We start from the raw sequence: 20,554 nt of genomic DNA, 5'->3' as shown, positions 1-20,554 counted from the left end.
GTCCGTTCAAACCGATGGGTCCAGATGTGTACACAGAGCATCCCCCTTTTTACAGCAGGTCCCGCCCATATCATTGCCCCCGCTCCGCTCCTCCAGTGAGAACTGGCCTGGGGGTGCGGTTGGGGCTTGGGGGTGGATGGTTACCCTTCCCCCAACTCCACAAGCTGCTGGAAAAACAGCAGGAAGAGGAGAGTGAATTAATCCTGGCCTCCCCTCCCCCGGGCTCTCTGTGATGCTAATTCCCTCCGCCTTTGATCCAGCCCAGGCCCCTAACTCTGAGCGGGGAGCCGGTGCTGGGCTGGCCTGAGATTAGGGCTGCCTGGGTGAAGCCCCGGGCGCATCCCCAACGTGGCAGACTGGGGTTTCTCCTCTGGGGAGGGGTCTTGGGGATTAGAGCTCTGGTTACTGACCCTGGCATTCACAATGCACTCTCTTTTGCCAGAACTTTCTCATTTTCTCTCCTCTTCTGAAGGGGCCCTGGGGTTCCCATTTTACACAGGAGCAGAGTGCGGCCCAGGGTGGAAGGACTCCAGAGGCTTCTGGGCCAGTGAGTGGTGGGTCCAGACCCGGAGCACAGGTTTTCCAGTCTCCAATCTCGCCCTGTTTCCAGTGAGGGTCTTTGTTTATTCTGGTGACTAACCCCCGCCCAAAACAAAACCCAAAAAACAAACAAACAACGATATTTATGGAGTAGTCACTACATGCCAGGAGCTGTGTCTTAAAGCATCATTCTGTTCATTCCTCACAGCAGCTTTGTCATGGTCCCACTTTCCAGGTAAGGAAACTGCTCCATGTAACTGTTGCAGTGGTGACATCCGGATTCAAACCCAGGACACAAGCTGGGCAGAGTCCCTCACTGTACAGAGAGGACACTGAAACCCAGAGAGGAGGGGAAGGACAAAGTCCACAGAGGTAGTTGGCTGGGCATTTATCTCCTACCTTCCTAGCTACATCTGGAAATGACTGGAATCTTCTATGGACGCAGTGGAGCTGGGACAAGAGTCCAGCCCCTACACTGCCCTAGAGTCGGAGATAAGGTACCTGTGAAGATGCCAAGCATAATCACACAGAGGCGTCTCATCCAGCCAGGCCTTGGGACAGCCTTGTAAACTTGGGCATAAACACAATTAAAACTTTTATTACATTATATTTCATACATATAAAAGACTATTTGTAAGCCATGAAGCACATTAAATGAACCCTCATGACCCCTGCACTTAAGAGCATGACAGACACCAGTGAGGATCTGCCCCTCCCAGCCCCTCGCTTCCCAGAGGGAACCACTACCTGACGTTCATCCATTGCTCCCTTCCTCGCTTTGACACATGGTTTTAGCACAGGTATGGGACCCCTGGGCTAACTGCACTTTTGAGACATTGAATTTTACGTATGCTGCATTCGCAGGGGAAGTGACTTCTTTAAAGGGAAAGAGGAGGAGTTTTGGGGGCCACTGACACCCATGTGTCTCTTTCCTTCAGGAGCTGCCTTCTGCAGTAGCTCCTGGCTCTGGGTCTATTTGCAGTGTGGTGCCCCATTTTGCTCTCTCCCTCCCGAGAGTGCTCTGAAAAGGACACTTCTTCCTGGTGCAGCCAGCCAGCAGAAGCAGGGCAAGTACCCGGGCAGCTGGGCATTCTCCGAACAAGGCATGCCAGTACGCCTTTGCATAAGCTCTTCCCTCCACCTGGAATGTCCTGCCCACCTAGTCTGCTCAGGAAACCCAGTTCCTTCTAGGTCCCACTCCAAGGTTCCATTTGCTGGGAGGTCTTCCCTGTGATCCCCATCCCCTCAGCCCCCAGCAGAGTTGGATGTGCCCTCCTCTACCCTGTCAGAGTCCTTGGACATCCCTCTGTCAGCCCTTATCCCAGGGCAGATATTCTAGTAGCTCCCAAGAGCAGCCTTTATCCCCAGATCCCAGGCATAGCCGGTGTCAGACCTGGGCAGATGTTCCCAGAGTGACCAGGATAGAATCTGGGTGAAGGTGACAGCAGATGGATGTCCCTGTTGGACCCCATGGCCTGGACCTCCAAGGTCCTAGCCAGTTTGCTCCAAGGCCCGTCTTGATGGGGGATTTGGATGCAAGGCTGGGAGGAGACTGTCTGAGGCTTGGGGCCGCTGTTTACCCATCTGCTGTGTTGACGGGTGTGTGCAAGACATGTGTGCAAGCCAGTGGGTACGTCAGCTGGTGGGTGTGGTCACAGGAGTACATACGTTCACACACGTGCTTACTCACGTGTGCATACACGTAGTCCCAAGTCCACAGGCCGCGAGGAAACAAGCAGGGGCACTTCCTTTTCCTGTTTTCAACTCCCCCTCCTGCACAAGCCTGTCTTCCCTCTGAGCACCACACCGCACACGTTTATGGAGTGCCTGCGGTGTGCAAGACCCGAGGGGCTGGACAGAGCAGAGTAGGGGGCAGCTGGCCCCTGAGAGGACAGAAATGACAGGGGGGTTGCACACCAGCTACCCGTCCTGCTCTCCCTTATGCACTAGCCCTAGAAGCCAGATGCCACTGTCTCCTCTTCCCTTTAGAAGCCCCTGAAGTTCAGAGGCCAGACAGGGGAACCAGTGGAGACAGGTGGACGAGACCAGAAGCTCTGTGCTCAATTCCCAGTCCTGGGTGCTGGATGGTACAGGGCCTGCCAGAAACCCCTACTTCCCAGGGAAACCTGGTTTTGGGAGGGGCTGCCCAGAATCCTCCCAGTCACTCTGCTTTCCCCTTGTTGGAAACCACACTTTCTGAGTGACATTTCCCAGAGCGTCCTGTAGGAGGGCGCCATAACTGTTAGCAGCAGCGGGGACTAAGGGTAGCTCTGAGCTGAGTCAGACAGGACAGTGTGGAACAGGGCCAAAGGTCTGAACTGGGGACCCGGCACTGCCCCCCCCAACACTCACACACACATGCATGCATGTGCACACACAAATACACATGTGCATACACGCACGCACGCATGCACATGCAGAGAGGCGATGGCAGTAGCCTAAGGTCACGCACAACCAGTGCTGGCCCTCTGCCTCCCAGCCCTGTTTGCTCCTTTAACTCAGGCTGCCCTAAAGGGGACCTATGGCTGCCAGGCTTCCGGCTTGCCTCCATCTGAGAACCAGGACCCAGTGGCTGAGGGAGATGACCTTGGGGGTGGTTAGGTGCTCCTTTAGCCTGTTGTTCGGGTGGGAGGGGGAAGTGGGTTACCCAGTGTGAATATGGAGGCCAGAGGAAGGGAAAATCCCTGACTTTCCTCCCCTTAACGCCCAAATGCAACCCGGAAGGCCCTGCGTGAAGGCCTCTTTCCTGTGATGAGGATGCCCTGCGGCCTGGCAATCAGGAACTGCCTCTGATGGCCCTGCGCACACCCTGGATTCCTCGCTTCTAGCTGCAGGGTTGCGGGCAGGCCGCTTCACCTGGCTGGAGCACAGTCCTGAACCTGTACCAAGAGGAGGAACACGCTCACTTCCAGGTGTTTGGGGATGGTGGCCCAGGCCAGTGCCCAGGAGATGGCCGACACGTGGTCAGCGCTTGTTCTTGTAAGTGGCCCTGCAAGGCCAGGCTGCACTGTGTCCAGACTGCCTGGTCCACAGGACTTGGGTCTGGCCTCCGGAGAACCAAGCTCTGTCTTGGTGCTGCCTCACCAGCTGGGTGAACTTGGGGGCCTCACCCTCCTCAGCCCCGAATGAGCACACCAGTTTGAGGGGCTAGAGAGACCGATCAGATGGGAAGGGCCTTGCAAATGCCCACTTTGGGGATGCTGGGGTGGGGAACAGGCACCTGGGTGGGACCTCTTCCTTCTGGCCCCCAGCTGGGCTGAGAGCTGCACGTCCCTCACAGAGGGGAGAGCGTGTTCATTTGGGGACCCTCTCCGAGCCCTGTGCCTGCCCTCCCCGCAGGCCCCTGAGCTGCCTGGTTGGAGAGCTCTCCCTTGGGGAGTCTGAGGCCCCTTTGAAGCTGGGAAGTTTGTACTGGAGGGGCAAAGGCAGCCTGGAATCAAAGCATCTCTCCTGGCCCTTAATTACCCTTCTTCACCCATAGGTGGAATTTCCACTCAAAGAGCTAAAAGAAAGGCACCCGCTCTGCCGCAGGGGACTGGGTTTCCCTGTTGCCTTTGTGTGACAGCCGCCAGCGGGGTGGTGGCAAGCCGCTTGGGTTTCTGATTTTAATGATTTCCTGAATTCATTCTGTTTCCTACCTCAGGGGAAGGAGCAGAGGTGATCCTTTTGAAAATTCACATAATTGCTTTTATTTGATTTTTATTAAAATGCATTCAGGAATGATGTGATTGCCCCCTTTATTACGCTGTTCATCCATCTGGCCTGGGGAATCAGCCTGGAAAAAGAGGTGGGTGCAGGAGCCGGTGTGTGGTAGGGAGTGGCGACAGCCCCGCACTGGCCAAGTGGCACTGGGGGAGCCCAGCCCCGGCTGCCCCTGGCCTGGGAGGTGAGGTGATGACCCTGCTGCGCCCACTGCGTGGCGAGTTGGAAGATGGAAGGCAGTGCCGAGCGGGGAGTGCTGTGAGCACACTCTAGATGTCCTCCCCACCCCACCCTCTCCCCCTCTGTGCCTCCTCCTCCCGACCCTGAGTCCCCAGAGGCTGAGAGCCACAGCGGTCTGCCCTCCCAGCGTCCCTCGCACCCACACTTCCCTCGGCTCCCCCAGTTGCCTGCACCTTTACTGTAGCCTCCGTGCTGGTCTCGCTGGCTCCGGGCTCAGGGCCCTCAGTCCAACTTCCCACGGGCCCCCCTGATCACGCCACTCCTCTGCTCAGGAACCTTGGTGGCTCCCGAGGGCCCCTTTCCTGCCAGGGCCTTTTGCTTTGGGACCTTCGCCTGCAGTGGAAAGTACCTTGATTTCTTGTCAGACTCGGTTCCGAAGTTGCTCTGCTTTATACTGGCCAAGTCCCTGCCTCTCGGAGCCTCAGTTGACTGATTAAAGAAACGTGAGCACCAAGGCCTTCGGGATAGGGTCACTGAGAGGGAACCACGGGGTATGTAACTCACACAGCGTGGTTTGGGGGGTTGGGGGGGAGAATCATGTGACTTGGCCCGGTGAGGGGTCAGAAGCGCTCAGCAAATGCTTGGGGTGAGAGGAAGGGCAGATTCAGCCCTGGCCCTCACTGAGGCCTCAGACCAGCTGAGGCAGCCATGGGAACAGCGATAGCATTTACTGCTAGCGCTTCTGCCCTCATGGCCCGCGGCCCTTCCCTCCTCCCAGCAGAGAGTTCTGGACAGGACCGGGCCCAAGCTTTCAGCCTAGCAGGTAAGAGTGGGACTCACTGTTCTTCCTGCCTCTCGCTGCCCTTCTAGGGGATGGGGGTTGCGGTTTCCGAGGAGGGTCAGAGATGCCTTTGCTGGGCTTCCTGGAAGCCCTCTCCCCGCTGAACTTGGCACGTGCACCAGATGCCCTCCCTCCTCCACCCGCGGCATGTCTTATTGCCCTCCTCTAGCAGATGAGGTAACTGAAGCTCAGAGAGGGTAAGTGACTTGTTCAGGGCAGCTCAGCTAGGAAGTGGGGGGGCTCTTGGGCACAAGAAACTAGGATGGGCTCGTGACTTCCCTGCTATCCCCGAAGCTGTTGGTGAGATGTTTTGAGGGGGTGGGTTTGGCAGCTGGGCCGGGCCAGGTGGAGCCACCCTGTGCTCTGGGGTGTGGGTGTTCGAGGCAGGCCCTCTCCACTCAGCCTCCAGTCTCTCTAGGGGGTCTGCCTCTGCTGGGTGGGCTGCACAGGGAGTCAGGTTAGCATGCGGGGCGTGGGCATACGCATCCAGAGCTCCGGTGGGTGCTTTTCATTTCTGTGAAAAGCCCATCTTCACTGAAAAAAAAAAAGACAAACTTTTGTTGTCTGTTGCCGGTTTTCTTTTTTATGTGTTTGCTTTTATGCAAATCATTTGGCGGTGGATACAGCCGGGGGAATTCAGACAGTGGAGGCCGTACATTTAGAAATTCAACTGTGTGGCCCCTGAGGGCCAGCTGGGGCCCTACCACCTAGGCCAGCACTCAGTACAGGGTGCTGCGCAATGCTTAGTGCAGCATGTGGCCGCTCAGCCTTGGGGAAGCTGTTACCCCCACTGGAGTGCCCTTCCCTGTTCTGCTCTGCTTGGATGGCTCCTCCGTGAAGCCCGTGCCACACCAAGCCTCCCTGGATGCGCTCGCCCTCGGGTTCTGATACCTGCTCACCCTGCCTGCCTGTGCCTGGGTTCCTTGGCACAGGTTCACATCCAGTCTCTGCGGTCAGTCTGTGAGTCTGTGTAAGAGGGCAGGCCCAGTCCTCAGTCATGGGGAGGGCCATGCCGGGAGCTGGGAAAGTCCTCTAGTCTCAGCAGAGGAAATCCCAGCCCAGAGGGGCAAAGGGTGACCAACATCTTCCCTAGGACCAAGGGGTTTCCTGGGATGCAGACTTTCATTGCTAAATTGGGACAGTCTCCATCACCCTAGCTAGGGCTGCTTGCTCAGGGCCTAATAGCAAGCTCAGACCCTGAACCTCCTGATTCCCCATGGCTGGTACCATGTCCTGATGCTGTCGCTATAGACAGTCAGTACCTTCTTTTGGGGGAGGGGGACACTGAGACCCCTTGGGTGTCCAAGAGATTGGCCCAAGGCCATGGGTGAGTGGCTACAGAGCCAGACTAAGGGACCGCCAGCCCTTGAGCCTCTGGTTGGTTCCTGCATCCAGGGAAAGGGCTTTGACCCAAGGGAGGGGAGAATGGCTGAGCTTTGTAGTCCTGTGGCCTGAGTGCCACTCCCCAGGCCATCTCAGACCCCACCTCCCAGCTCCGTGCTTGCAGGGCTGAGGAGGGGCTGAGCCTCCCTCCCCCACTGCACCCCAGCCTCCCCTCCCCCCCAGCCCCCAGGCCCCGAAGAGCAGAGCTCCTTATCAGATCTTGGTTCTCTCCTCCGCTCTGCTGCCTCTGCCTGGCCTCCGCCCCCAACCCCTGTAGCCCTTTCCTCTCAGAAGCTCCTTTTCCGTTACCAACACAGGCAGCCTGCAGAGATGTTGGTTTCTGTTGCTTTAAAAAAGTTTCCTTTTGGTGAGGGCGGTGAGGGGTTGTTTACTGGGCCTGCAAAGCCTCACCGTGGGCTGCAGCTGGGGGGTGGATTTGGGCCCGAAGGCTGCACGCACAGCCCTGAGCCCCTGGATCCTGTGCAAAGGCAACCAGTGTGGAATAAACACCTGCTGTGCCCCCAGCTCGGGGCTGGGCTCTGCAGCACCTACTGTGTACTCACACTCCCTCGGGAACCTGTGCACCTGGGCCGGGGGCTATCATCCGTTTCCCACAGGAGGCAGCTGAGGCACAGCAGAGGTGGCTGGGCCCCAGGCCTCTGCATTCATGGTCCGGACTCTGCCCACCACACCGTGCTGCCTTCAGAGCTCCCCATTCCAACCTCCTCCTTCCTGACCTGCCTTTCCCCCCACACACAGGGCCCAGGCTCTCCCCACCTGAGAGACAGAGCTTCCTGAAGCTTCCGTCCTAGCATCGTGGCTCCTCTGTAGGTAGGGCCTGAGCTCTAGCCATGCCACCAGAACTGGATTTGAATTTCAAGTCCTCCTGCTGTGTGACCTCTGGCAAGTTGTTTAGCCTCTCTGAGCATCAGTTGGCTTGGCCATCAAATGAGAGAAACTTGGAGAAATCCCTGAAGAGATTTCTGAAGGTGGACTCTGAAGGCTGTCAGGCAGGGGCTGGGGTCTCTGTCTGCTTAACAGGGGCCTCAGGAAGTTTCAATTGTCAGCCAGGTCTGGGGAATTGGCAGACGTGGTGGGGAACTGCTGAAGGTGGGTGAGTGAGGGAGCACCACGATGAAGACCATGTTCCAGAAGGATCACGTAGGCATCAGTGTGGGTGAAGACTGCAGGGGAGAGGTAGAGGCTGCGGGGATATTGAAGGGGGCTTTGCCTTCCTTTTCAGAAAAATAAGGTGATGTTCTCCCTACCCCACACCCCTGCCCATGCTCACCCCCTGCAACCAGGAGCAAGAATCATGGAGGCGAGACCATGATGGTGTGCCAGACTCCTGCCCAGGACAGATTCCCCCCACTGGCCTCCTCCCGGCTTCAGCTGTCATGCCCTGTGGGAGGAGGACCTGGAGGTTTAAGGGGTCCTGAACCCCAGCCCACACCAGCGGCCAGGTGTGACATAGGGTGTCCTCCTCCTCCCAGCAGCCCCAGTGTCCCTGAGAAGTGTTGGCAATCCAGGTCCACCTGAGAACCACAGTTTCCATTTCTCACTGACCGCTTCCCCTGGGTTTCCTAAACCTCTTGCTTCAAGCCTCCTGACACTACCTGAGTCCTTGAGAAAACTCCCTCCAACCCCTCACCTTACAGGTAAAGAAGTCCCCCCAGAGCAGGGCAGCAGCTGGGCTGTCTGTGTACACTTCCCCTGCCGCAACTCCGGCCTCCCCGCATCCAGGACATGGGAGGGAAGCTCCTGATGCAGGGAATCGAAGGCCATCTCTTTCTGTGAAGGAAGCACCTTTTCTGTGAAGTGAAGAGTTCCCCTGACATGTGTCTCCCTGTGAGTGTCACAGGCATTCTTAAAGATGAATGATCCTCCGCCACCTGTACTAGGTTTCCCTGGGGATAAGCCACAGCTTGGAGGAGCTGAGGAGGCCGGGAAACTTTACTTGAGGAAACTTTACCGTTCCCCCTTCTCCTGAAGTTTGTTGGATGGAGAGTGTGGAGAGTGGGAGCACCTTTATGTGGGTCCATTCAGGCTGCTACAGTAGAATACCATGGACTGGGTGGCTTATAAACAAGACATTTATTTTTCACAGTTCTGGAGGCTGGGAAGTCTAAGATCTAGGTGGTGGCAGATTCAGTGTCTGCTGAGAGCCTGCTTCCTGGTTCATAGACAGCTGTCTTCTCACTGTGTCCTCACATGGTGGAAGAGAGCTCTCTGGGGTCTCTTTTATAAGGGCACTAATCCCACCCATGAGGGCTCCACACTCAGGACTTAATCACCTCCCCAAAGTCCCACCTCCTAATACCATTACCTTGGGGGTTAGGATTTCAACCTATGAATTTCCAGAGGAAGCATTTGGACCATAGCAATCTTGTTCTGGCAAAGGTTCTTTAATGGCAGGAAAGAAGGGTGTTTGAGTTTCACAGCCCTCCTGTGGCCATTGTACCCACTTCCGAGACAGGTACACTAAGGCCCAGAGTGAGAGCCTAGATGTCCTTGCTCATATTCAGAGCCTGACTCTCTGGACTTTTGGTCAAGAAGAAAAGTCTCTCTCTCCTTGCTTCCAAGGTATTGTTGCCCTGCCGCTTCCACTGTCCTCAGTTTCTGGCCAGCACACAGTCTCTTGCACAAGAGGAGGGATGCTGTTCCTTGCTAGCCCTGTGGCTGCTCTTGTGATGCTGGGCTCCTCTGCTGTCCACATGCTCAACCCTGTAATAAAAATACTTCTCCAGTTAGTTCTAATTTTAACTCGCATTAGGACCGGCATTGCCTATAAGGCTGGCAACCAGATACCCTGGGGGATGTGCCTGCCTCACCCTCTCTCCTGGTGATAGAGGCCTCCAGGCAGGGGACGAGTGCTCACCCTGCTTTGCTGTGTAACCTTCCCCAAGGCTCTTACCCTCTCTGGGCCTCTCCTACATCATCTACAGTGCCTGCTTTGTGGGATTGCAAGGATCAAAGGATGTGAGTGCAGGGGATTGGAAGCCCTTTCTGTGGGTCAGCACTGGGCAGCCACCTTCTGTGTGTTTAAGTTGTCTTCACAGCAGCCTAAGATGTCTGACACAGACAGCTTCACGGACCACTTACTATCTACCCACCATCTGAGGGGGTTCTGCGCAGCAGGATTTTTATAGATATTATACTGGTATTCCCCTGCTGACCAGGCCTTTGCATCCTTTTACCCAGGGGTTTGGGGCCTATAGTAGAAATGGCTCCAGATCCAAAGCTCTCTCTTGTCATCTCAGACAAGATGCTGTAAGGGGGCCTGGAGGGCCTTCGAGGGACAAGACTCCAAGGAGGATGGGACAGACTGAGAAGGAAGGTGGGTAAGACAGGCCCAGACTCGGGTGTGTGACCAGGCCTCAGCATTTCTGGGAGGCCAATCCTGCACCTAGTCCAGCCTCATGCCCAGCGGAGTAGGAGGCCACAGGACGTCAGGGACACGCAACTCAGAGCACGAGGGCCTCCGCAGTGGCCAGGACAGAGTGGAGATCCAAGGCCCTGCCCTACTTCCTGGGCACCATGGGGCCTCCCTCTTCTTGAGGCCGAGGGTAACAGCCTGATAATGATGGAGGTGAGATGGTCAGAATTTAGTTTCTTGAAAGAAAAATCCAGAATGTGCTACTTCTTGCAGCTGTACATGTTGGTATAGCGTCGTGCCCTAGTAATAGTTCTATTATACCCACTGCAGAGATGAGGAAAGTCAGCTCAGAGAGTTTATAATCGTCCAAAGACATCTTGCTTGGAACTGGTGGATCAGAGACGAGAACCTTGGTTTGTTGATGTCAAAGCTTCTGCAGCTTTTGCATTTTTTATGCCTACTTGACTGGCAAGATCACCCCACTTGGGGGACAGATAGGACAACAAGGCCCACATGGGAAAGTGACACAGCTAGGAAGTGAGGGAGGACTACCCAGCCTGTGCTTAGACGCTAAGCTGCCCTCCTCTCGGTCCAAGCTGCCCACGGCCCATCCAGCATCCCTCTTCTTCAGCCTAAGGCCACCCACACCAGGCCTCCAGGTCCTGACAGTGTGGAGAAGTTCTGGCCTCCTCACCTGCTTCCCACAGCCCTTGCTGGCTGCAGAGCCTGCCCTGGACCCACTGAAGCCGTGGCTCAATCCCAGATGTAGCAGCAGGCACAGCCCCGGCCCTGCCCAGGCCTGCCGTGGGCTCCTCCTCTCCATGGGCTCTGGGCCTGGGAAGTGATGCCCGCTGGCTCAACCTGAGATTCAGTGGGTGAGGTTATGTTTTGGGTCAGCAGATCCAGGATCAATGCTTTTGATTTCTAGCATTTCTTTTTCTTTTTTAGAATTTCCATCTCTCTACTTGTATTACCCATCTGTTCATCCATGTGGCCTACTTTTTCCATTAGAGGACTTAGCATACTAATCGTAGGTGTTTTAAATTCCTGGTCTGACAATTCCAATATTTCTGCCATATCCGAGTCTGGCTCTAATGCTTGCTCTCTCTTCAAACTGTTTTCCCCCTTTTATCACGCTTCGCATTTTTTAAAAATTAATTAATTAATTTTTGGCCGTTTTGGGTCTTTGCTGCTGCCCACGGGCTTTCTCTAGTTGCGGCGAGTAGGGCTACTCTTCGTTGCGGTGCACGGGCTTCTCGTTGAGGTGGCTTCTCTTGTTGCGGAGCATGGGCTCTAGGTGCGTGGGCTTCAGTAGTTGCAGCACACGGGCTCAGTAGTTGTAGCTCGCGGGCTCTAGAGCGCAGGCTCAGTAGTTGTGGCACACGGGCTTAGTTGCTCCGTGGCATGTGGGATCTTCCTGGACCAGAGCTTGAACCCGTGTCTCCTGCATTGGCAGGCGGATTCCTAACCACTGTGCCACCAGGGAAGCCCAAGCAGGACTTTCTAATGATAGAAGTCTCAGGCTTACTCTGTTAACTCTTTCCTGCACAAATGTTTAAAAGCTTTCATTTTATCTGATACAAACACTTAAAGCTATACATTTCCCTCCAGCCAGTCTTTTAGCTGCATACTACAACAATTAATATATTGTGTTTTTATTTTTTCATTCAGTTCAAAATATTTTCTAATTTCCCTTGTGATTTCTGTTGCCCTGGCTTCAACTTGTCTGCAGCATCTTATCTGTTATTAATTCCTTCCTATGAAATTTTTATTTTATAAATTGTATGTTTTAGCTCTAGAAGTTCTGTTTGTTTCTTTTTATGGTTCTCATCCATCTCTTCACTATGTTTTCTCTTAAATCCTTGAATATTCTTATAATAATTATTTTAATGTCATTGTCTGCTAATTCCATAATTTCTGTCATCCATGTCTGTTTCTACTGAATTATTTTTCTTCTAGCTGTGGGTTGTATTTTCGTGCTTTCTTGCGTGTCTAGGAGTTTTTGTTTGGGTGTTGGGCATTTTGATGCTCCATTGCTGAGTGTTTGGATTTTGTTGTCTTCTTGAAAGATTACTGAAGATATAGCTTTGGCAGGCAGTTAGTTTACTGGTGGATCAAGTTGCTCCTTATGAGGCTTATTTTTAAGCTTTATTAAGCTGATCAATGAGGCCTCACTGCTCTGCTCCGGCTGGTTGGAACTCAAAGTCTTTCAGCTCTGTGTGAGCTCTGCAAGTGGTTAAACTCAGTTCCCTGGTAATAATTTTTCTCTGATAGTTGGACTTTGCCTGGCCTCATCACATCTCACCCCCAGACAGGCACAGTTTATAATTCATTCTAAGGCTCAAGAGGACCTCTGTGAAGATTTCTGGAACTTTCTCTGCCTAGCTCCCTCTTCGCTGGTACTCTGCCCGTGACTTCCTCTACAGGCTTAGCCTCCCTGTTCTCCAGCCTGTCTCATCGGCTCAGTGAGATTGCTGTGCTTTACTTAGATTCTCTCTCTTCGTTCAGTAGCCTGGAACGTGTGTCCAGTTCGACAACTGAGACAATCATAGAGCTTACCTCATCTGTTTCCCTTCTCTCGGGAATCACTGACCTGTGCCTCTATGTGAAAATAGGTGTTTCTATGTTTCTTCCGTTTTCTTTTTCTATTTCTTTTCATTTTTTATGGTGCTGGTGCTAGTGTTAATCTGATTACCAGTTACTCTGTCATGGCTAGGAATGGACAGCACTGACTCCTGTCCAATGTTCATGTTGAGTAGAAGTTAACCAGGAAGAGGTGTGTAGGGGCATCTTAGGAGAAAGAGCTGCACAGGGGGAAGTTGTGAGTTTGGGGCATGTTCAGGGATGGTGTTTGTGGTACGTGTGTGGGGAAGGTTATGCGGGAGCAGACAGATAGGCAGGAATGTATTTGCAAAGGACCTGGAATGACATCTGGGAGTTTGCACATTATCCCAGAGGTCTTGAGGAGGCTAGAGCAAGAAATAATTATAAATACAATAACAATGACATGTAACTGGTGTGTTTTCATGTACCAGGCAGGCACTGCTCTAAGCTCTTTCCGTGGATCATCTCATTTACTCCTCTGTCAGCTCATGAAAGACTAGTGTTACTAGGAATTGCCTTGTGCCCTGTGTTTTTCTAAGCACTTTACGCAATCACCTCATTTAGTCCGCACAAGAGCACTACTTGGTAGGGAATATAACTATGCCTATTTTATAGATCAGGAAACTGAGGTACTGAGAGGGGAAATGACTGATGGTAACACAGAGAGTAACTAGCAATAGAGGTGGTTTTCTTTTCTGCCAAAATACTCTTTCAACATTATTATAAACATTATTATAATAATGTTCTTAAAGCTGCCTTGGGGTCACCCAGGTGTCCATGGTACCCCGTTGCCTGCAGATACTGGGAATGCTGGGGCGTGTGGCCACCGTGCCTGGTGGACACGGCATTGCCTTGTGGTCAGGTGGTACCTGTGATACTTTCAAATCACATCCGCAAATCCTTTGACACTTTCCATTGGAAGGTGGACTCTAATTCCCCTCCTCTTCTGGCTTTAGTGACTCGCTTCTAATGAACAGAACGTGGCAGAAGTGATGCCTCATGACGTCTAAGACTGGTTATAAAAAGACATCCCTGCTTCTGCCTCACTCGTTCTCCATGACACATGCCTTGGGAGTCCCAATCTGTTTTCTGTGCCTATAGTTTTGCCTTTTCTAGAATGTCATATGAATGGAATTATCCAGTGTGTCGTCTGGCTTCCTTTATTCAGTATATTGCTTTTGAGATGCATCCATGTTGCTGTGTATATCGGTAGTTTGGTCTTTTTTATTTCGGCAGTGTTTTGTTAATTCACGCACCTGATATTCATTTGTCCATCCCAGGGCTGGGCACACGTTGGGCACTCAATAAATGGGTGTTGAGTAGCTGAGGGGGCGAATGGAAGCTGAAGGTGGGGACTTTGCAAATCTGTTAAAGCCAGGCTTTGATGGAGGTTGGAGGAAGCAAGGTGATGACATTTTCCCAAGACTCAGTTATCATTCATTAATTCACAGCTACTTACTGAGTAGCTACTCTGTGCCAACTGTTGTGCTAGGCAGTAACGAATGGTTCCTGCCTGCTCCAGAGCTGACTGTTGAGCTGAGAAGACAAATAACTCACCAAGCGGTTAACAGCGAGGGAGATCAGTGCTGGGAGAAAGGAAGACAGAGAAAGGGTGCGAGATGGGGAGGGCAGGGCAAGGGCATGATGGGGTGGACAAGGCTTCCCAGGGAAGTGAAGGCCTGAAGGAGGCTGTGTTTGCTGGACCATGGAGGAGGGAATGGTGTGCCTGGCAGAAGGAACATATGTGAGCACACAGAGTACACAGCATGTTGGAGGAATGAGGCCAGTGTGAATGTGGGGACTGGTCAGATTTAGGGCTGGAGAGGTGGTCCTAGGGCCCATATTTTGCATCAGTGAGTTTGGCTTTTAGTCTAAAGACAAAAGGGATCCACTGAAAGACTTTAAGTTGCGAAGTATTAATCAAGGTCTCTGTACTTCAGAGTGGAGAAAGGATTGGGTGCATAAATACAGGGAGAAAGGCCAGTTGGGGGGTTGTAAGTATTCCAGGGAAGGGCGGTGGTGACCTGGCCAAGGGCAATGGGAAGCAGAGCTTTTAGATCAACTTAGGGGAAACCTGCCAGAATCTGGTGACTGATTTTATGTGGGGAGGAGGCAGAATGAATTAAGACTGGATCCCAAGTTTGGGACTTGGGCAACCATGTCCCTGGAAGGGGAGCAAGTAAGGAGGGGGCAGGGGGTGTAGAGATGATGAGTAAACATGGGGACTGTTGAGGTCAAAGATGTCCAAGTGGAAAAGTCCAGGAGGCAGCTGGATATTGTGGTCTGGAGAGGGAGTCGGCTGGACATGCAGAATTGAGAGGCCCTGGCACGGAGCAGGGAGTGGATGAGCATGCCCATAAATGCGTGAAGAATGTGGAGGGCCAAGGGCTCAGGACAGGGACCTGAGGAACACCAGGATTTCAAGAGAAGGACAAGAGGTGTCCAAGCGAGACTGAAGGAAACGGTGTGGGAAATAGAGATGCTGACAAAGGAGGGTTGGAGGAGCCTTGGGACGAGTGTTGAAAGGCATGGCAGCGGGCACCAGCAAGCATGCTGCCCAAGGGTAGTGAGATAAAGGGCAGGACTCAAGGACGGCCAGCCCCTGGTGACCTACGAGATGACCCCCTTGGAAGGGTGGGAGGGGCAAAAGCCGGAGAGCTGGCTGGCGGTGAGGGGTGGATGGTGGGGACCGACAGGGAGATCGTTTGCAGCGTGGCGTCTCTGTCTCGTTTTGCAGTTTGGTGGGGACGCGTGAGCCAAGGCTGGAGCTGGTGAGGGATGTGGGACCCAGGGAGGATTTTAGATGAGAGCAGCCTGGATTCGTTTAAGCGCTGATGCAAAGCAGCCAGTAGAGAGGGGTGTTCTGCTTGTCTACTGCTGTGTAATAAACCACCCAAATCGTAATACTTTAAAACAACAACCATTTATTATCTCTCGTAATTCTTGGAATAACTGGGCTCTGCTGGCTCACATGGGGCTTCAGTCACCTGTATGTTTGACTAGAATGTGAAGATGGCCCATCACGTGGCTGGCGGCTGGTGCTGGCCGTTGGCGGGGAGTTTGGCCGACAGGAACATCGTGGTTCTTCTCCGTGTGGCCTTTCCATCTTGGTTGGGATTGTCACAACATAACAGCTGGCTTCCAAGAGTATGCCACGTGCTCCAAAGAAGCTGCAGATATCTTAAGACCCAGTTTTGGAAATTACCCAATGTCACTTCCACCACATTCTATAGGTCAAAGCAAGTCGCAGGCCAGCCTCGAGTCAAGTGGGAGGGGGCAATAGACTCCATCTCTTCTTGTTGGGAGGAGCGGAGAAGAACTCTGGCAATCTTTAACATAACACAGGAAAAGGAAAAGGTGAACCTGTACGGGAATAATTGATGGATCTATCGAGAAAATGGCAGGGCTGGAGGCCCAGGGCACATGCAGTGGGACTGGCTTTAGAAAGAAGAAGGGCTTGGAATGGGCTTCCAGGAGGGTAGGGTCATCTTATATTTTCTCAAGATCTGAGCAGGTCAACCAACCACAAAGTTCTGGGTTGTGTAAACCACTTTGAACTTCCCCTCCCTTTGTAGAATAGCAGAGAGACTCCTAAGAGCAACACTTATTATTGAGTGCTACTTTGGCCTTAATCAGTTCTCCCAGTGGCCCTGTTTGGTTGTATGAGGTCAATGTGGTGATACCCGTTTCACAGGTGGAGCAACTGAGGCTCAGCGAGCCTCTCTCTGTCTTTGAGTTTGTGTGAATGGGTTGATTGTCTGCACATAAAACACGTTTGCTCTCTCCTATCTGAGGAACATGTGGACGTTATAATAACTCCTTAGAGGAGGGACCCCATATGGATGTGAAGTGAAATTCTCACTCAGGAGAGGCGAACAGGGAGTGGTGGCACCAGCTCAGGCCCTGGCAACCTGAGGGGATCTTGGGCTGGAATGGAACCTGGGACTGTGAGGTTCAAACCCCTCAGGACAAGAAGACAGAGGAAGGAAGCGAAGGTTGGCTGCAGAAACCTGTACTGGTGACCAGCATTCCCGCCACCCTAATCATGCACTCGTGATATTAATAAAAATAATTTATGTCATGTGACTGCTTTTTAACTACCTGCTTTCAAGACTTAAGACCAGGATTATAAAAGGCGTGCATTTATAAATTATCAGCCCAGAGCTCATAAGCACATATACATTGGGGAACACTTTGGTAGCACTTTAAATTAATTTATTGTCATTCATTCCAGCTGTCTGTGATGTAAACCTTCAGCTATAAATTTGTACCATCATCTGACACACCATTAACTAAGGTGCTGCCCGAGCCAGAGCACATTATAAAACATTCGAATACAATTTCTGTAGGGACTTAACAGCTCCCCTCTCCTTCCTTTCCTCTCTTCTCTCTTTCCCCTCCCCTCTCTTCCCCTCTCCTCCCCTCTCTTATTAATGACAAGCAATATGGAGAGGAGGCAAACACTTGAGAGTTGTGTTGGCAAAGGAATCAGGGCAGGTAAGACTCACTCTGCCTTGTGGCCGTCCAACGGAGCTCATGGGGTTTCATCCCATTTTACAGATGGGACATCAGAGGTCCAGAGAGAGCATGGGTTTGTCTAACTAAGATCACACAGCCAGCAGAGACAATGACCTCCATCCTACCCCAGTGCCTCCTTGGCAGGCAGGCTGAGTCTCTGCTCCTGAGAACTTTGGCCTGGGCGTGAGTGACCCCCAGAATTCAGAAGAAATGTAGGAAGAGGGAATAAGATTTCTTTGAGAGGAGTTTCTGGTGGGGCAATCAGAGAAGCTTTCTGGGGATGCCGGGCAAAGAGAAGGAAAGAATGGAGGGGGGTTAATCCCATGAATACTGTTTTTAAACATTATAAAGGCAGAGAGTGGCTTGTTTGGGGGGGCCTAGAGGGACTGAGCTGGCAAATTGGAAAGCAGTCCCAGGGGACAGCTTGGATCCCATGAGGAGGGATGTGGTAATGGCCAGAGCTGGCTGACACTGGAGGGAGCTCCCTGTCACTGGAGGAATGCAGCTGGAGGGCTTTGGGAGACATGGAACCGTGTATTCGTTTCTTATTGCTGCTGTAACAAAAGACCACAAGAGTCATGGCTTTAAAGAACATAAATCTATTAACTTATAGTTATGGAGGTCAGAACTCAAAAATGGGTCTCATTGGGCTAAAATCAAGGTGTCAGAAGGACTGCGTTTCTTCTGGAGACGTCTAGGGGAGAGTCCAATTTTTTGCCTTTTCCAGCTTTTAGAGGCCGCCCACTTTCCTTGACTCACGGCCCCTTCCTCCATCTTCAAAGCCAGTGACACCAGGCTGTGTCCCTCTAGTGATGCCATCTTGCTGGCTCTCTCTTCTGCCTCCCTCTTCCATTCTATGTACCCTTGTGACTACATCAGGCCCACCCAGATAGTCCTAGAACATCTCCCCATCTCAAGGTCAGCTGATCAGCAACCTCAATTCCATCTGCAACCTAATTCCCCTTTTCATGTAACCAACATATTCCCAGCTTCTGGAGACTAGGATGTGGACATTTTGGGGGGTGTGATTACTCCACCTATCAGAGATGACGGGTAAGACCTCTGAGGTCTCCGTCACCCAGAGAAATTTTCTAATCTGGAGCCAGAGGACATTGCATTGCTTCTCTTAAGCAAGATAAGGTATGAGGTAGAAGAGATAAGGAGAGGAAAAGGAGGAAGAGAAAGCGGAGGCAGGGCTTGGGGGCAGGACAGGAGAGGAACATGGGGCAGGAGGAGGAGTAGCAAAAGAAAGAGGAGGAGGATGGAAACTTGACGTTCATCCCACGTCAGACGCCTCAGCCACCCACTATGTGGTCAGGCTGAGCATCAGGAGACTTGAAGTCCAGTCCCAGTCCCACCATGCGACCAGGAGCCAGTCTGCTTCCCGCTCGCACTGGCTTCAGTTTCTCCCTTGGTCCTGGCCTTTGATAGTTCTCCCAATTACCCATCTGGAGTGAGCCACAATGAGGAGGCCACAGGAAGACTATACTGGGGCCAGGCCAGGATGGTGGGGATGTCCTAGAAGGGCTGCCTGGCAGGATGGAGTTGGCATCCACCCCCAGCACCAACTGGCCATCACTGCTCCTTGAAGGGAGAACTGTGGACCTGAATGGTCCCTGGACTCCAAGCCCCAACTGCAAGGGCCTGTGTGTTTGCCCTCCTCCTTTGTCTATCCCCCTCACCTCCCCTGTCCCAACCAGGCCTTCTTGCCCTCATCCCAGGAAGCCCTGACCATCCTGAGGATCAGTCCCGGGAAAGTTCTGGGGCAGCCTGGGAGGAGCCTTGCTAGGAGCTGCCTGGGGCAGCTGGGCGTTCTTGCCTGACAATCGTTCACCTTCCTCTTACACACTGAAATGCAGGGGCTGGGTCTTTCTAAAACCGTATCTGTCCACCTCCCTCGTTCCTCTCAAATCCTACGGATAAGGTCCTTAGCTTGGATAAAACAGTATTTACCCCACAGGGCTTTGGACAAAGTGGAGTGACCATCACTCTAAATGGCTCCGCGGCACCGGGTCTGGCACATAACAGGAAGTCAGTGGTGGGTGGTGGCCTTCCCATCGGCACTGCCCCCGGCCAGGCCAAGTCCATTCATTCTCAAACATGCCTTCCCTCCGGACCCTGGCCCGATAACTGCAGGCCTGAGCTCTGAGGCTTCTCCTAATGTGACCAGACCGTTGGGGTTAACGTTTCTCTCCCCTGCCTGTCTTGCTGGCCTGGGGCGGCCATGCAGACTGTGATGTCCCCGAGGCAGGGCCTGGGTCTCCTTGGCCTCCCCGGCTCCAGGATCCAGCCCCAGCTGGGCACTTAGTAGGTGCTGGGTCAGGTGTTGGAAGGAATGAGTGGATGCTGAGCTGAGAGCTAATTCACTCAGCAAATATTGCTCAGCCCTGCTCAGTGCCAGGCCTGGTGGGCACCTCTGTCCCAGCCCCCACCCTCCAGGTGTTCACCGGGCCTCTTTGCCTGTCATGTGCTACTGGGGTGGGTGTGTGGATCACTGGCCAAAGAGGGAGGAGGACAAAGCCTCCGATGGTTGTCCTTGAACCCTCAGCACCCACTCTGCTGGTACTCGCGTCTCCTCTTATCTCTGGCCAGACCTCGAAGAGCCAAGAACCGGTTCCATTCGTCAATGATCTGCTGTCTGTGCTGAGAGCAGGGCTGCCTGGACAGATAAAGCCCCAGGGGAGGGGCAGGGGGCCAGGAAACACACAGGGTGCAGGCGTGGAGCCCCTTCATCCGGTGGGCACACACCACGGTGGGCATGCACCCTCACACTCTCACACACAACGATGGGGACATCTCTGACACACCTATCACCCCTCTCACATATACACGCAGCCCCACACCCTCAAAAGGCCCTCCTGCGTGCACCTCTAGCGCACACGAACCCATAATCACGCCTGATCACTCCCGCAGTGTGTCCCCTACACACATTGCTTCCCACACCCACGGTCACATGCACCCTACGTGGACACACCCTCCCCCAACATCAGCCCGCGGAGCCTGCTCCCATCTGCCCCGCCCACCTCCGCACACACATCCTCCGCCTTGGCGATCACACACACCTCTGGCATGCACGCGCGTCCATACGCACGTTCTCCACGCACACGCCTCGCCAGCACCCATGCTGAGGGCTTCCTCCACGTTCCCCAAGGCGGAGGACTGGCCTTACGGGGTTCTGAGGGCAGACGGATCATTACCTGGAGCCGGCTGGTTTGGTCTGAAGTTTTGGCTGTGGAACCAGGAGACCTGGGTTTGAGTCAGAGGTCTAAATTCACTAACCATGCGGGCGCCTGGATGAGTCCCTTTCCCAGTCCAGACCTTGGTTTCCTCATCTGTGAGATGGGAACAATACCAACCGCAGTGGGTGTTTCCAGGATCCAATCAAGTGCTGTCATGGAAGTGAAAATGTG

General features: G+C 53.2%; 1 long non-coding RNA gene across 2 annotated transcripts in view; it reads left to right on the top strand.

Annotated features, from left to right (window-relative positions):
* The first annotated feature begins 4,708 nt into the window (after positions 1–4,708).
* Positions 4,709–20,554, top strand: part of LOC114908767 — a 38,911-nt gene continuing 23,065 nt past the window's right edge. Inside the window, exon 1 of one of the 2 annotated variants that reach the window (XR_003797040.1) lies at positions 4,709–4,973. This is a non-coding gene — a long non-coding RNA (uncharacterized LOC114908767). Of the gene's footprint in view, positions 4,974–5,361; positions 5,461–20,554 lie in introns of those variants that run through there. The other variant, XR_003797039.1, reaches the window with a different exon arrangement.

Source organism: Monodon monoceros, unplaced genomic scaffold (assembly GCF_005190385.1).
Source record: "Monodon monoceros isolate NGI ecotype Baffin Bay Population unplaced genomic scaffold, NGI_Narwhal_1 Super_Scaffold_4, whole genome shotgun sequence".
In the NCBI taxonomy this organism is placed as follows: domain Eukaryota; kingdom Metazoa; phylum Chordata; class Mammalia; order Artiodactyla; family Monodontidae; genus Monodon; species Monodon monoceros.
The sequence above is the reverse complement of the archived record's forward strand: the minus strand, read 5'-3'. Positions and strand labels throughout refer to the sequence as shown.